This window comes from Heptranchias perlo, chromosome 13 (genome assembly GCF_035084215.1).
Source record: "Heptranchias perlo isolate sHepPer1 chromosome 13, sHepPer1.hap1, whole genome shotgun sequence".
NCBI classification, from domain to species: Eukaryota; Metazoa; Chordata; class Chondrichthyes; order Hexanchiformes; family Hexanchidae; genus Heptranchias; species Heptranchias perlo.
In genome coordinates this window covers 65,499,827-65,511,895 of record NC_090337.1, presented here as the reverse complement: position 1 = coordinate 65,511,895, position 12,069 = coordinate 65,499,827, and the positions used below count along the sequence as shown (strand labels likewise).

The 12,069-nt window shown below is 46.6% G+C and overlaps 1 protein-coding gene and 1 long non-coding RNA gene across 4 annotated transcripts in view; one reads left to right on the top strand and one right to left on the bottom strand.

Annotated features, from left to right (window-relative positions):
- The window catches only part of LOC137331670 (uncharacterized), a 62,227-nt gene extending 54,244 nt beyond the window's left edge, over positions 1-7,983 (bottom strand). Inside the window, exon 1 of the long non-coding RNA XR_010965533.1 lies at positions 7,856-7,983. This is a non-coding gene — a long non-coding RNA (uncharacterized lncRNA). The remainder of the gene's footprint in view (positions 1-7,855) is intronic.
- Positions 7,984-8,231: 248 nt separating this feature from the next.
- LOC137331666 (AMMECR1-like protein) overlaps positions 8,232-12,069 on the top strand; it is a 47,914-nt gene continuing 44,076 nt past the window's right edge. For 2 of the 3 annotated variants that reach the window (XM_067995611.1, XM_067995613.1), the window contains exon 1: positions 8,232-8,533. The gene's annotated coding sequence lies outside the window, so the exon portion shown is untranslated. Of the gene's footprint in view, positions 8,534-9,372; positions 9,503-12,069 lie in introns of all 3 variants that reach the window. The other variant, XM_067995612.1, reaches the window with a different exon arrangement.

Genomic DNA, 12,069 nt, shown 5'->3' with positions numbered 1-12,069 from the left:
ATGTCTTGAGGAGTGTACATATTACAGAGAGGGAGGTGCTGGAAGTCTTAACGCGCATCAAGGTAGATAAATCTCCGGGACCTGATGAAATGTATCCCAGGACGTTATGGGAGGTTAGGGAGGAAATTGCGGGTCCCCTAGCAGAGATATTTGAATCATCCACCGCTACAGGTGAGGTGCCTGAAGATTGGAGGGTAGCAAATGTTGTGCCTTTGTTTAAGAAGGGCGGCAGGGAAAAGCCTGGGAACTACAGACCAGTGAGCCTGACATCTGTAGTGGGTAAGTTGTTAGAGGGTATTCTGAGGGACAGAATCTACAGGCATTTGGAGAGGCAGGGACTAATTAGGAACAGTCAGCATGGTTTTGTGAGAGGAAAATCATGTCTCACGAATTTGATTGAGTTTTTTGAAGGGGTAACCAAGAAGATAGATGAGGGCTGTGCAGTAGACGTGGTCTACATGGACTTCAGCAAAGCATTTGACAAGGTACCGCATGGTAGGTTGTTACATAAGGTTAAATCTCATGGGATCCAAGGTGAGGTAGCCAATTGGATACAAAATTGGCTTGACGACAGAAGACAGAGGGTGGTTGTCGAGGGTTGTTTTTCAAACTGGATGCCTGTGTCCAGCGGTGTGCCTCAGGGATCGGTGCTGGGTCCGCTGTTATTTGTTATTTATATTAATGATTTGGATGAGAATTTAGGAGGCATGGTTAGTAAGTTTGCAGATGACACCAAGATTGGTGGCATTGTGGACAGTGAAGAAGGTTATCTAGGATTGCAACGGGATCTTGATAAATTGGGCCAGTGGGCCGATGAATGGCAGATGGAGTTTAATTTAGATAAATGTGAGGTGATGCATTTTGGTAGATCGAATCGGGCCAGGACCTACTCCGTTAATGGTAGGGCGTTGGGGAGAGTTATAGAACAAAGAGATCTAGGAGTACAGATTCATAGCTCCTTGAAAGTGGAGTCACAGGTGGATAGGGTGGTGAAGAAGGCATTCAGCATGCTTGGTTTCATTGGTCAGAACATTGAATGCAGGAGTTGGGATGTCTTGTTGAAGTTGTACAGGGCATTGGTGAGGCCACACTTGGGAGTACTGTGTACAGTTCTGGTCACCCTATTATAGAAAGGATATTATTAAACTAGAAAGAGTGCAGAAAAGATTTACTAGGATGCTACCGGGACTTGATGGTTTGACTTACAGGGAGAGGTTAGACAGACTGGGACTTTATTCCCTGGAGAGTAGGAGGTTAAGGGGTGATCTTATAGAAGTCTATAAAATAATGAGGGGCATAGATAAGGTCGATAGTCAAAATCTTTTCCCAAAGGTAGGGGAGTCTATAACGAGGGGGCACAGATTTAAGGTGAGAGGGGAGAGATACAAAAGGATCCAGAGGGGCAATTTTTTCACTCAAAGGGTGGTGAGTGTCTGGAACGAGCTGCCAGAGGCAGTAGTAGAGGCGGGTACAATTTTGTCTTTTAAAAAGCATTTGGACAGTTACATGGGGAAGATGGGTATCGAGGGATATGGGCCAAGTGCAGGCAATTGGGACTAGCTTAGTGGTATAAACTGGGCGACATGGACATGTTGGGCCGAAGGGCCTGTTTCCATGTTGTAACTTCTATGATTCTATGATTCTATATATATTGTGAATAGCTGGGGCCCAAGCACTGATCCCTGCGGTACCCCACTAGTCACCGCCTGCCACCCCGAAAAAGACCCATTTATTCCTACTCTCTGTTTCCTGTCTGTTAACCAATTTTCAATCCATGCCAGTATATTACTACCAATCCCATGTGCTTTAATTTTGCACACTAACCTCTTATGTGGGACTTTATCAAAGGCCTTCTGAAAATCCAAATAAACCACATCCACTGGTTCTCCCTTATCTATTCTACCAGTTATATCCTCAAAAAACTACAGTAGGTTTGTCAAACATGATTTCCCTTTCATAAATCCATGCTGACTTTGTCTAATCCCGTTGATATTTTTTAAACGTCCTGTTATCACATCCTTTATAATACTCTAGCATTTTCCCTACTACTGATGTTAGGCTAACTGGTCTGTAGTTCCCTGTTTTCTCTTTCCCTCCTTTTTTAAATAGCGGGTTTACATTTGCCACCCTCCAATTTGCAGGAACTGTTGCATAATCTATAGGATTTTGGAAGATGACAACTAATGCATCCACTATATCCATGGGCTACCTCTTTTAGTACTCTGGGATGCAGATTATCAGGCCCTGGGGATTTATCGGCTTTCAGTCCCATTAATTTCTCCAGCACTATTGTTTTACTAATACTAATTTCCTTTAATTCCTCCTTCTCACTAGTCCCTTGGTTCCCTAGCATTTCTGGGAAGTTATTTGTGTCCTCTTCCGTGAAGACAGAAACAAAGTATTTGTTTAATTGCTCTGCCATTTCCCTGTTCCCCATTGTAAATTCTCCTGTTTCTGACTGTAAGGGTCCTACATTTGTCTTCACTAATCTTTTTCTTTTTACATACTTGTAGAAGCTTTTACAGTCCACTTTTATGTTCCTTGCACGTTTACTCTCATACTCTATTTTTCCCCTCCTAAACAATCTCTTGATCCTTTATTTGCTGAATTCGAAACTGCTCCCAATCTTCAGGCTTGCTACTTTTTCTGGCAACTTTATATGACTCCTCTTTGGATCTAATACTATCCTTAATTTCTTTTGTTAGCCATGGTTGGGCTGCTTTTCTTTTTGCGTTTTTGCGCCAGAAAGGAATGTATAACTGTTGCAATTCATGCATCCCTCCCTCTTCGGTTCTGCTTTGCTCCAGTTTTACTTTAAACTAATCAAATGACTGACAGCCAAAATCTGCTGGCCAAAGGGTGATGGTAAAAGTGTGACTGTGACAGAAAAACAATTATAGGAGTCATAGATTACACATTAGGAAGTTCAGAATTTTAATCTTCCAATGTTACATGTACTTCCTGTAACACTTTCCTGTCATATCTCTTCCATCGCACTTTATCCATCATGCTATTTCCATCATGCCTGTTTGTCACACTTTTCTATTCATAATTAAATGTACCTATTCAGTTTACTTGCCTCTGGTTAAGTCCTCCAAACTGGTCGCCAAGATAGATGCTGCTATTGCTCACTCATCTTTGAGATCTCCAAAGATAGATGCCCTTGGAATGCTCCACTCACCTTGGAAATGTTCAAATCGAGATTGTGGCCATATGCTCCCTGCTCCATCCCTCCTCCCACAGTTCTATAAAATATGAAACTATAAAATAGACACTGCTGAAGCTCCCATCGCCATGACTGGGCACAAAACCCCAATCCGGTGTAACCCGACTTCCAGCCATAAGTCCTGAGCACCCTCCCCACCACCACCAACACCATGACCGAACTGCAATCTAATGCTGTCACTTCATTGCCCTCCCCTGCCACTACCACACTACCCAGAGAGCCAGAGCCCCTCTGCCAGGACCAGACCCAAGCCTGACCTTTGCTCCAAGACCTACTCGCAGTTGCAAAAGCTGCTCCTGTCCTGGCCATTCCTTGCAGAACAAGGGCAGCAGGCTCATGGGAACACCAGAACCTTCAAGTTCCCCTCCAAGTCACACACCATCCTGACTTGGACATATATCGCCGTTCCTTCATCGTCGCTGGGTCAAAATCCTGGAACTCCCTACCTAACAGCATTGTGGGAGCACCTTCACTACACGGACTGCAGCGGTTCAAGAAAAAGGCCCACCACCTCCTTCTCAAGGGGCAACTAGGGATAGACAATAATGCCGTCCTTACCAGTGACATCTATATCCCGACAATGAATTTAAAAAAAAGTTCCTTAAGTTCATTTTCAGCATTAATAAACAAAAACCTCCCAAACTGCGTTTTTATTGCAGATTATTGTAGCAATGTTAGGATACAGAGAAAGGTCGTACGGCAGTTCCTGTACAGCAACAACACTGGCATCTACCTGACAATGTGGAAAATTGCCCAGGTATGTCCTGTCCACAAAAAGCAGGACAAATCCAATCCGGCCAATTACCGCCTCATCAGTCTACTCTCAATCATCTGCAAAGTGATGGAAGGTGTCATCGACAGTGCTATCAAGCGGCACTTACTCACCAATAACCTGCTCACCGATGCTCAGTTTGGGTTCCACCAGGACCACTTGGCTCCAGAACAGGTCCAAACATGGACAAAAGAGCTGAATTCCAGAGGTGAGGTGAGAGTACCTGCCCTTGACATCAAGGCAGCATTTGACTGAGTGTGGCACCAAGGAGCCCTAGTAAAATTGAAGTCCATGGGAATCAGGGGGAAAACTCTCCAGTGGCTGGAGTCATACCTAGCACAAAGGAAGATGGTAGTGGTTGTTGGAGGCCAATCATCTCAGTCCCAGGACACTGCTGCAGGTGTTCCTCAGGGCAGTGTCCGAGGTCCAACCATCTTCAGCTGCTTCATCAATGACCTTCCCTCCATCATAAAGTCAGAAATGGGGATGTTCGCTGATGATTGCACGGTGTTCAGTTCCATTCGCAACCCCTCAGATAATGAAGCAGTCTTTGCCCGCGTGCAGCAAGACTTGGACAACATCCAGGCCTGGGCTGGTAAGTGGCAAGTAACATTCACGCCAGACAAGTGCCAGGCAACGACCATCTCCAACAAGAGAGAATCTAACCACCTCCCCTTGACATTCAACGGGATTACCATCGCCGAATCCCCCACCATCAACATCCTGGGGGTCACCATTAACTGGACCAGCCATATAAATATTGTGGCTACAAGAGCAGGTCAGAGGCTGGGTATTCTGTGGCGAGTGACTCACCTCCTGACTCCCCAAAGCCTTTCCACCATCTACAAGGCACAAGTCAGGAGTGTGATGGAATACTCTCCACTTGCCTGGATGAGTGCAGCTCCAACAACACTCAAGAAGCTCGACACCATCCAGGACAAAGCAGCCTGCTTGATGGGCACCCCATACACCACCCTAAACATTCACTCCCTCCACCACCGGCACACAGTGGCTGCAGTATGTACCATCCATAGGATGCACTGCAGCAACTCACCAAGGCTTCTTCGACTGCACCTCCCAAACCCACAACCTCTACCACGTAGAAGGAGCAGGGCAGCAGGTACATGGGAACACCACCACCTGCACGTTCCCCTCCAAGTCACACACCATCCCGACTTGGAAATATATCGCCGTTCCTTCATCGTCGCTGGGTCAAAATCCTGGAACTCCCTACTTAACAGCACTGTGGGAGAACCTTCACCTCATGGACTGCAGCGGTTCAAGGCGGCAGCTCACCACCACCTTCTCAAGGGCAATTAGGGATGGGCAATAAATGCTGGCCTTGCCAGCGATGCCCACATCCCATGAACGAATAAAAAAAAGATGTCATCGGCAAAGGGAGAAAGAACTTGCGTTTAATACAGCATCTTTCATGCCATCAGCTCGTCAACACACATTGACTCACCGTAAGCAACACCACGGGAGATCAGCTAGAATCTAGTCTTGTGTTTAGCACACGTCTGTTACACTCCAGACATTACACTTCACAATATCACATTTCATTACAGATGAAAAATAATCTTGAAAGAATGAGTCATTTCCTAACTGATTCTTCTGACCGGGAACAGTTACAATTCCCATGTGACTGACCCCAAGCTGCTTGTGAGGAGGCCTTAGAGGGACAAGCCAAGGTAGCAGCTAAACATGACAACCATACCCCAGGCCTTAGACTACTGACAAGACAACAGGAGCTCCTCTATGGTGCCTATGCTCACAGTCTTAAAAAAGGTTATAATATTGCACTGCCTATTGTTCCATGTATTCTGCTGGCTACATGGCTACATTGGGTCGGTTTAAATATATAAACCATTGATTTTCAAACATTTCTGTGTGGGAGACCCCTGCAAATATCGATACTATCCTACAGACCCATTTCTCCTAACTTACAAAAGACTGCATCTACTTCCCAAAGGAACACAATGCTGTCATGGCATAAAGTGTTTTTTTGATTACTATTAGCTATAGAAACAATGTGCCAGTAAGTCAAATACAGAAAGGCTAGACTATTAATACAGAGTATAGAATTCTTGAGACATTCCAGTGCAGTGTGTGAAGGATGCAGTTACATTACTTTGCACAACCCATTGCTGACAAGCCAGCACAGAGCTCGTCTCAATGTTCAAACAGTGCGTTTTGACTTTGTACACGCCAAAGCAGGGAATGGGTAGGTAGGTAGAGGCAAAGGGTACCCAGACTGCGGATCCTTTGTTATCACTCACAATCTTTGAGCTGAGACTGAAACTCTTTCCCCTTCCTATCTCTATAACCTCCTCCAACCCTACAACTCTGACCTCTTGCACATCCCTGATTTTCATCGCTCCACCATTGCCGACCGTGCCTTCAGCTGTCTCGGCCCTAAGCTCTGGAATTCCATCCCTAAACCTCTCCGCCTCTTTACCCCTCTCTCTTCCTTTAAGACGCTCCTTAAAACCTACTTCTTTGACCAAGCTTCAAGTCACCTGTCCTAATAGCTCCTTCTTTGGCTCGGTGTCAATTTTTGTCTGATTACATTCTTGTGAAACACCTTGGAACATTTTACTACATTAAAGGTGCTATATAAATGCAAGTTGTTCTTATTATTATTGCTCTAACTATGCTGGAGGTGATACTGACAGACTCTCCCTATCCCTGAGCTGAGACTGATATGCTTGCTATCGTTCTCTCTCTTACTGCTCTGCGACCAGGAGACTCTTGCTATAGCTCTCACTATTAAGCTTAGACTTACTCTTGCTATACTCTCCATATCCCTGAGCTGAGACTGAGAGACTTTTGCTATACTTGAGAACAGCTGCTTTAATTTCCCACAAAGTTCCCTCCGGTGCAGGGCCTGGAGCTTTTGGGCAGCAGGACAGGGCAAACATTTGGTTTATGGGGAGAGGGTTCTTCAGCAGCGCCTCTCCCAGTTGTCTTCCAGATGGAGCAACCTTAGTAACAGAACTTCTCTGCTCCGCTTGTGGCATGCTGTATGCACAGCAATAAATGTTTTAGGATGACCTCATGGAACCAATGACATTTCTTGTGAGCCTCCTGAGGCCCTTAGTCTGAACTTTGAAAACCTCTGCTATAAACAAGCAAAGGAAAACGCAACAGAAAAAAAGTCTGTGAGAAAAGTGAGGGGCTGTTGAAATGATCTGAGGGAAGTGTCAGAAGACCCAGCTGGAGTAGACAGTGAGCTCTCGATTTGCTTTAGCCACTCCCTATAATATAGATACATTTTTGACTGAGATGGGGCCAGAGAACAGATAAGATATTATGTGAGGGGAGGTGTAAAACAAAATTAAAATGTCAGTCAGCACTGCAGTCCAGTCTGTTCTATAAACAATTCACGTCTTTTTATTATTTTTCAGCAGATTTTGCTCCTTTTATTTCTTCCTGCTCTCATTGTGCTGACTCATGCTGCAATATAATTGCCCGCCACTCCTTGGTTCTGAACATGAGCTATTCAACTATGGGTGCATCACAGCTCTGCTTGATCCTCACCAATATTCACAACGTGAACTTTCTAGAAGTCACTGGACGGTGAATAGGAGCGAGTGCCTTAACTGATTTTAAACATATCTTGCACAGGGTTGCTGAGGATCATCACGGCCTCTGTATCATCGCCTTGCCTCACAGTGTAGGCTAGGATTGAACCTGGCCTGTAAGGCTCTATTCCCAGCACTCAGCAATGGCCGAGGGGCAGGGACAAATGCCGGCATTTATACAGGGTGTTATCATATTGTTGAAATGAGTCAAAGTTGACAGTTGTTATGTAGGCAGACACTGCAAGAGCCTAGCACATGTACTAATTGAATTACCTGAGAGCCAGCCCGAAACTGGTTACACTTTCGAAAACTTCCAGCCGGCCTATTCCAAGACTGGCCATGTTACCATAGCGCCAGCGTCAGCGTGTCCCGGAGCGCGCCTCCGCCGCCGCCGCCTTGCGTCAGCGTGTCCCGGAGCGCGCCTCCGCCTTGCGTCAGCGTGTCCCGGAGCGCGCCTCCGCCTTGCGTCAGCGTGTCCCGGAGCGCGCCTCCGCCGCCGCCGCCGCCTTGCGTCAGCGTGTCCCGGAGCGCGCCTCCGCCTTGCGTCAGCGTGCCCCGGAGCGCGCCTCCGCCGCCGCCGCCGCCGCCTTGCGTCAGCGTGCCCCGGAGCGCGCCTCCGCCGCCACCTTGCGTCAGCGTGTCCCGGTGCGGGCCGGGATATCGGAGGCTGCCTTTGGTCCTCCAGCTCTTCAGTCTTTCCGCTGGGTAACTGGCCGCTCTTTCTTTCTCTCTCTCTCGCTCTCTCTGACCGCTGCCTCTAATTTTTTTTCCTCTGTCGCTCTCGGTTTCTGCGGCTGTTTGTTGGCGGGTTTCTGGTGAAATCTCTGCTGTAACATGGCTACATGATCGAGGGTATGTGTGCCAGGAAAGAGGCCGGCCTCCTCCTCCTCCTCCTCCTCCTGCCCTTGTCTGAGACTGAGGGACCGTCCCAAGCACTCGCCAGTGTACAAGGTTTGACATTCACTATTTGCTCGGTTGTGCTGTATGTTCCGGCCTCTCTTTCCCCCCCCCCCCCCCCACCAGATGCTGTGTGTTTAATTCCCCCCCCCCCTCCACCAGATGCTGTGTGTTTAATCCCCCCCCCCCACCCCCCCTTAGATTCTGGGGATTTTTGTTCTGCTGGGTTGCCGGCCGCCGGGAAGATCCTCAGTGACAGGCAGCATTCCCGGATATTGTACCTGCATCACCCTGGCAGGCATCCCGGCCGCATCCCCGGGGCCCCAGCCCACCATCCCCATCCATTGCAACAAAAGAGCCTGTCCCTGGAGAGCTCCCATTTGCGGCGCCCTTCTGACATCCCAGTAAAACTGGAGTCACCCCATCAACAAACCAGGGGACCCCCGCCCGCCATCGACACCCCTCCCAGCACCAACACACAATCAATAGTGCATCCCACACCGCACAAAACATGCAACTTCCTCCCACCTCCTCTGCAAGACCCTGCATCGAGCACGCCGTTAATAACCCAACTCTCTGACTATATTTTTAATGTCAATTCTATTTGCGAACGTTTCCTGGTGCAATCTCTGCTGCGAGGATTCTAATCAAATGCCACTGTCTGGATGTTGGAAAAAGTCTGCAATTAAACTGTTTAATGTCGAGGTTTTTATTTTGTGCTCCTGGGTTTTTGTTTGAAAATTGAGTTGTTCCCCTCCCCTCTGGTATCTAACCCCGATCTTGGCAGCAGATTGTTAGGTTTGGGAGGTTCAGGGCGACGGGCTGTGGTATGATGGCTGCTGGTACAGGGCTCAAAATGTTTACCTTGCTGTTTTTTTTCCAATCTGCAAAAGGGGTGGGATTTAAAGCAGAGAAGCAGGGGCTTCCCTTTACTGCCACCTACTGCCCTCGTGGATCAGGGAGGCACTCAGCTTCTCTGATAAGCCATCAAGCACTGGGGAGATCCAGACACCCACCCCCCAGGTAGGCTGCCTCATTGTTTTGCTGAAGGTGACGTTGCATTCGTTGTTCCACCCATTACAGTGCTTTTAAAAAAAAAATCGCCAATTATTGTGGGAATAAATATGAACAGAACGCTGAGGAAGATGGCATGCATTCAAGTAGATAGGTATATACAATGAAGGAGCCAGAATACATATACCCAGAGTATGGGAGGGAGGAGAGAGAGAGAGAAAATGGTTCAAGAGTATAAAGGGGAGAGAGGGAGGCAGGCAGACATGTAAAAATTGCAGGTGTGAAAAAACAGAATAGAAAACACAGTATACAGGTGAAGGAGACAAACTACACAGCAAAAGACCCATACGTGCTGAATATATAGGTGAGAGATAGAAGACAGATTATGTACACGTATATATAATAAATGGGAGACAATGCATGTGGCATAAACACAAGGTGGACAAGAGTGAGGAAACTGATGCATGGTTACAAGTTAAATAGAAATATTTGTTTTAAATTTCCCATTCCCTGGCCACTCAGGGTCATATACCAGCTGAAAGCAGGAGGGAGACTTGCTATCAGGCCTCCACCAATGCTGCGGTGAGCTAGAGGTGACTGAGAACACCCTGGAGATGACTGTCCCTGTGACCTCTTCCCCTCCCATGTGTAAATATTTGGTGCTTCTTAACTGTGAGATTGAGGAACTGAGATGTAAACATGCTTATACATGTATTCTCCCTCTTATTCTCCTTTGCACACTCTTGTGTGCACACATGTGCCTGTGTATGTATCCTTACTGTCTAGACATTGAACTTGTCTAGTTTCCTGGTGAATGGTGCTGTGGATTGACACCAATGCTTTGATACATTTGTATATACACTATAGAGAGAGAGAATGCATGCACTAATAGTCACTTGGAGAAAACATTGAATAGTCAGGCTAAATAGATTGTCTGCTGCAAACAAGCACCTGAATTCACATCATCCTTTTAACGTAAAGAACTTCAGCAGCAGGCAAGACAGAGAGCTGAGCAGATGGATAGTCCACATGTATGGTTTAGTTCATGGACTCCCTGTGGCCTACACCCTGGGCTTTAATGGGCAGTGACTGGGTCCACAAGTGGCAAATGCAATGGAGAGGAAAGAAAAGAGAACCTACAGAGAGGTGCAATGAGGGCGAAAGGGGAAGAAATAAAATTGAAAGCTTATAGTACATTTGGTACAAATGATTGCAATGGACTGAAGACAGGAATCCAATGAAGTGTGGAGGACAGGTGATGTCCTGATTCATGAGTAGTCCCCTGCTTCATAATATGAGGATAAAAAATCCAGGAACGAACGATTACTTAAATGGAAAGACAATAATGTGCATGGAAAATGAAAGAGAGCTGGGGTCCTGATTGACAATAAATTGAAGCTATCGCTACCATACTCGATACAAAAAGGAAATTGCAGCTATTGAAAGGGTACAGAGGCGAGCAACCAGAATGACTGAGGGACTGGAGAGATTAGATTATGAGGAACGATTATGTAAATTGGACATGTTCTCACTGGGAAAGCGAAGGTTGAGAGGCGATATGATTGCTGTTTTTAGGATTCTGAAGGGACTAGTTAATGTAGACAAGCTGTTTCACCTTGTCCAGAACAGTAGAAGCAGAGGACACGGCCTCCGCTTGAAGGGGGTAAATTCAAAACGAATCTGCGGAAACAATATTTCAGTGAGCGAGTGATCGATCTACGGAACAGATTCCATAGGGAGACGGTGAAAACAGATAGTGTTGATTCAATCAAATACAAATTAGATAGATTTCTTTCAGAAAATAACATTTTGGGGTACCAGTATATGAGTAATTTGAGACAACTCGCATTTATGTAGTGCGTTTAACATAGTAAAATGCCCCAAGGGAGGGGCGAGGCCATGGAGGGATTTGAAAACAAGGATGAGAATTTTGAAATCGAGGCGATGCTGGACTGGGAGCCAATGTAGGTCAGTGAGCACAGGGGGGTTGGGAGAATGGGACTTGGTGCGAGTTAGGATACGGGCAGCAGAGTTTTGAATGAGTTCAAGTTTATGGAGGGTGGGAGATGGGAGGCCGGCCAGGAGAGCATTGGAATAGCCGAGTCTAGAGGTAACAAAAGCATGGATGAGGGTTTCAGCAGCAGATGAGCTGAGGCAGGGGTGGAGACGGGCAATATTATGGAGGTGGAAGTAGGCGGTCTTGGCGATGGAACGGATATGTGGTCGGAAGCTCATCTCAGAGTCAAATAGGATGCCAAGGTTGCGAACGGTCTGGTTCAGCCTCAGACAGTGGCCAGAGAGAGGGATGGAGACATAACATGTGGTAAGTGTAACATGTTTGGGAGGAAAAAGGTGACTTTGGACCTATGGTTCCCAAAGCTCTCCACCACTGGGATTTTCTTCACCTCATGTCTAGGTCTGTTGTAGACTCATTAATAGAGATTGATTGCTATGATTAGTCAACAACTCCATTATCATTGTATCATGCGACTACCAGAATGTTAGAAGACGAACTAGATGGTCTTTTTTCGTCTAGCAGTTCCTGTATGCAATTCATTGTTTTGATCTTTGGTGCT